The sequence below is a fragment of the Oryctolagus cuniculus genome, chromosome 10, assembly GCF_051225735.1.
Source record: "Oryctolagus cuniculus isolate XC-2025 breed Fujian yellow rabbit chromosome 10, ASM5122573v1, whole genome shotgun sequence".
Classification (NCBI taxonomy): domain Eukaryota; kingdom Metazoa; phylum Chordata; class Mammalia; order Lagomorpha; family Leporidae; genus Oryctolagus; species Oryctolagus cuniculus.
In genome coordinates, this window is record NC_142876.1 from 10,433,059 (window position 1) to 10,438,164 (window position 5,106).

The following is a 5,106-nucleotide window of genomic DNA, read 5'->3' on the forward strand; positions in this document are numbered from 1 at the left end:
CACCAAACTAGACAACGTAAAGCTAAATACAATATCTAATAAGAAAAAAAATATTCCTAGTGCAAGAATAGGTCAGAGACATTGTACCTTTTCTCCTTTTGGTCCATGTTACCTTAGAGAACATGCCATTGTAATTTCTCTCTCTCTCTCTTTTTGGAGATTTTATTTATTTATTTGAGAGGTAGAGTTACAGAGAGAGGGGGAAACATAGAGAAAGGTTTTCTCTCTGGTAGATAACTCCTCAAAGCCTGCAATGGGGCCACATAGCAGACTCATAGAATGAGAAATGCCCTAAACAGCACTCTGGCCTCAGAATCAGCCTTTGAGGCATTTGGATCTGGCTAAAAAGCCCATGAGAGCATTTCAGGCATGGAAAGTCAAGACACGTGGCAAAAAAAATGACCTACATGAAAGATCTCTGTGAGTGAGATCCCAGTGGAAAGATGGGGCCATCAAATAAGGAGGTACCTTTCTCTGAAGGGAGGAGAGAACTTCCACTTTGATTAGGGCCCTGTCTAATTACTGTTGGAGTTTGTGGACTCAAGAGGCTTCCATAGCCTTGGCAGCTCATGACAAGAGCAAGTGATCACTGACATCATAAATAAGAGTGTCTATTGTTTTTTTTTTTTAAGAATTATTTTTATTTATTTGAAAGGCAGAGTTACTGAGAGACAAAGGGTGAGGTGGAGAGATCTTCCATCTGCTGGTTCGCTCCCCAAATGGCTACAACAGCTGGGACTGAGCCATCATCTGCTGGCTCTCCCAGGCACACTAGCAGGGAGCTGGATGGGAAGTAGAGCAGCTGGGACTTGAACGGGACCCCATATGGGATGCCGGTGTCACAGGCAATGGCCTTACCTGCTTTCACAACAATGCCAGCCCCAAAAAAGACTCTGAAGAAAACAAAACTTCATGTATAAAAATCTCATCTGATTTCTTTAAAGTCTTAGGTTAAAAAAAAAAACTTAATGGAAGATTCTTTACCACAGAACTGCATTTTTTTTCAATCTATCCTTGTATTCACTACAGATGTCTACTCCTTCCTAGGGAAAAATGGTCAATGCTTCTTCTTCCTTTAAATAAGTTCACTTCTTGATTACACATTATTATTCCTCACTTGACACCTCCTTAAAAACTCGATTGTTGGATGTATTTTGCACTTGGCAAAAATTCAGCGTGGCTTTGCGTGGGATGTCTAAGTGTCAGGAACAGCAGTGCTGATTTCTGGTTTTGAGAGGGAAAACAGAGAGAGAGATGCATACATTCCCTACAAATGCAGGGGACTGAAAGGGGGCATACACAGAGGCATGACTTGGTTTTGAATTCTGTGGCTGTCAGCCACTAAACGACTGCAGTGTGGACCAGAATATGAATCTCCCAGGAAGAAGTTTGGTCCGGCACTCAGAAGTGGGTCTGCTTCATTCTGTCCTAAGTGGGCTGGAGCAGACACACACGAGGAGAAGGATGGTTACGCCCAGTGAGCACATCCTGTCAGGGTGCACTTCTGCCCAGGCTTCCCTAACTCCATGATATGCCAGGCCAAAATGAGCTGTAGAGTTACATGTCATTCTAGGTCATGCAGAAGCTGGCTGGCCGAAGACCTGGGTGTGCCCACGAGGTCTACCCAGAAGGGTATGCCTTAATGATCTTCACATCGTCCACAGGGCGGTCTTGGGAGTTGGTTTCCACCATTCCCACTCGATTCACCATTCCTATACCCTGGCATACTCGGCCAAAAATGGTGTGCTTGCCGTCAAGCCACTGGGTCGGTGCGAGGGTCACAAAGAACTGGCTGCCGTTGGTGTCTGGCCCTGCGTTGGCCATTGCGAGAATTCCAGCCCCAGTGAATTTCAAGTCTGGATGAAGTTCGTCTTCAAACTGTTTGCCATAGATGGATGCACCACCTCGACCTGTGCCCGTTGGGTCACCCCCCTGGATCATGAAGTCTTTGATGATTCTGTGAAACTTGGTGCCATTGCAGTAACCTCGACGAGCCAACTCAGCAAAGTTCTTGCAGGTCTTTGGAGCATGCTTCCAGTACAGCTCCAGCACAATGATGCCCATGCTGGTCTCCAAGTAAACGTTGGGCGGCTGCCAGGAGTCTGGGGGACTCGCCGCCATGGCGAGGCTGGCGGAATCCTTCAAGAGAGTCTATTGTTAAATCAAGAGCAAGAATCACTGTGCACTTGCTTCCCTTGTAGGACCTGTCCTTAATGTGTTGTGCTATGAGAATTAATGGTAAAACTAGGCTTCAAACAGTACTTTATACTTTGTGTGTCTGTGTGGGTGCAAACTTTTGAAATTGTTACTTAGTATAGAGTTGATCTTCTGTATATAAAGATAATTGAAAGTGAATCTTAATGAAAAATGGAATGGGAGAGGGAGTAGGAGGTGGGACGGTTTGGGAATGGGAGGGGGCATGGTGGGGAAGAACCACTGTAATCCAAAATTTGCACCTATGAAATTTATATTTATTAAATAAAAGCTTTCTATAATAAAATGAAATATTGTACTCTTCATGATAAAAAAGTATTAGCATTCCATGTTAACTCCAAATTTCAAAAATAGATTTTAAAGCAAAAAAAAAAAAAAAAACCTGCAATGGCTGGAGCTGGGCTGATCCCAAGCCAGGAACCAGGAGCTTCTTCCGAGTCTCTCACAGGGTTGCAGGGGCCAAACACTTGGGCCATCTTCTACTGCTTTCCAGGTCAAAAGCAGAGAGCTGGATTGAAAAGGAGAAGCCTAGACAGGAACTGGCTCCCATATGGGACTCTGGCCCCACAGAGGGAGGCTTAACCTATAAGCCACAGTGCTGGGCTCTTCTCTGTCTCTTTGAGATGTAAATCCTTTTATTTAAAATTTAACTTAATTTAATTTAATTTTGACAGGCAGAGTTAGACAGTGAGAGAGAGAGAGAGAGAGAGAGAGAGAGAGAGAAAGGTCTTCCTTTTTCCATTAGCTCACCCCCCAAATGGCCACTACGGCTGGTGCACTGTGCCGATCTGAAGCCAGGAGCCATGTGCTTCTCCTGGTCTCCCATGCGGGTGCAGGGCCCAAGCACTTGGGCCATCCTCCACTGCCTTCCAGGCCACAGCAGAGAGCTGGGCTGGAAGAGGAGCAATCGGGACAGAACTGGTACCCCAACCGGGACTAGAACCGGGGGTGCTGGCACCGCAGGCGGAAGATTAGCCTAGTGAGCCACTGCGCCAGCCTGAGATGTAAATCCTTTTTAAAGGCTGTTCAATAGATTTGTAACTCAAGAATGCTTTTCTCTGTATCCGGAAGCCATCTATTTTTTTAAAAAAAGATTTATTGATTTATTTGAAAGGCAAAGGCAGAGTCAGAGAGAAGGAGGTCTTCCATCCATTGATTCACTCCCTAAATGCAATGGCCAGAGCTGAGCGAATCAGAAGCCAGGAGCCAGGCGCGTCTTCTGCATCTCCCACATGGGTGCAGGGGCCCAAGGACTTGAGCCATCTTATACTGAAGCCATCTCTTTGAAATATAACTATCAGGGAAGATGGTGTTCCTATCTGCCAGTTTTTGTGGAAGTGGGAATCTAACTTCCTTGGGTGCTTTGCTCCCACCTGCAAAACTACCTCCTGAACGAGAAATTAATTTTTTGTTGGTTAAAGGCAATTGCCTAATACAGATGGTCACCCCTGTTACCAGGATGAGCTGTGTGTGATCAGTGTTGCAGCCAAGTCATTTGACTTGAGGACCAGTTATTGTTTATCCAGAGAAGAAGGTACATATATTGGGCTGTACCTGAAGGACTGAGATTTTTTTTCTGTTTCTGCAAACTCTTTAGTTGATTGCCTGCAATGGATGTTATGTTTCAGGTTTGTAAAACTGTTTTCCCCTACATTTATGCAGATGTTTTCAACATTGGTGGGAGATTATTTCTGCTACAATTCCAGAAGGCAGGAGGTAAATATTCCATTTCCTTGAAGAACGGTGGTTCAGAAGTTTGCAGTGGCACATCCACTCCTCTTCTGCCATCTGGGATAGTCACAAGGAACAGGAACCTCGATGGGAAGAGCATCAGGTGGACAATGGGGAGGCAAGCCAGGGAAACGTCTTTGCAGCCCACCATGGCTTACCATTCTCAGTTTTAGCCTTACCAATGTTAATCTAACAGTTTCCTGACTTTCTATGATTTTACTCACCGGGTTTTTGTTCTTTCTGTAATTGTTCAGGCCGAGTTCAGCCCTACCAGGACTTCTGCACATTATATTTATTTTTTCTTCATTTAAAAATTATTAATACAAAGAGAACAGATTCTATGTATTTCATAGATATCATTCTAAGAAGATACCCATACTTTCTTCTTTCCTTCCTTCTTTCCCTCCTCCATGTTTTCTTTTTTTTCTTTAATTTTTGCAGTAACATACTTTCAATTTACTTTATAATCACAAGCTTAATGCACTACTAACCATAATGTTGAACAAGTAAAAAGTAGAAAGAGCACTGTGCCACAGGAATATAGACAAGGGCTAAAAACTATTCAAATCATAAGGTACCTGTTCATTCTTACATATTTTTTATATTCTATATTAACTACCACATATCAGAGGACACATATTTGTCATCTTGGGACTGGCTTATTTCACAATAAAGCATAATGGTCTCCAGTTGCATCCATTTGTTGTAAACAACAGGATTTCAGTTTTTTTTTTATCATTGTGTAGTATTCTATAGTGTATATATAATATACCTTCTTTATCCAATCTTCAGTTGTTGGACATCTGGGTTGATTCCATGTCTTAGCTACTGTGAACTGAGCTGCAATGAACATGGTGGTAGATCACTTTCATATGCTGCCTCGTTTTGTTTGGGTAAATTCCCAGGAATGGGATGACTGGTTCTTATGGTAGATCTATTTTAAGATACTTAAGGAATCTCCTTGCTGTCTTCCACAATGGCTGTATTTAGCTTACATTCCAACCTGCAGTGTATTAGGGTACTTTTTTTCTCCACATCCTTGCCAACAGTTATTATATTTTTGCTTTCTGTATGATAGCCATTCTAACTGGAGTGAGGTAAAGCCACATCATGGTTTTGATTTGCTTTTCCTTGATGGCTAGTGATCCTGAGCATTTACTC

The 5,106-nt window shown here is 43.1% G+C and overlaps 1 pseudogene across 1 annotated transcript; it reads right to left on the reverse strand.

Annotated features, from left to right (window-relative positions):
• Positions 1 to 1,100: 1,100 nt before the first annotated feature.
• On the reverse strand, positions 1,101 to 2,138 carry LOC100341866 (peptidyl-prolyl cis-trans isomerase-like 1 pseudogene; annotated as a pseudogene). Its single transcript, XR_016215104.1, has one exon. The product of XR_016215104.1 is annotated as a peptidyl-prolyl cis-trans isomerase-like 1 pseudogene (transcript).
• Between the last annotated feature and the right edge of the window lie 2,968 nt (positions 2,139 to 5,106).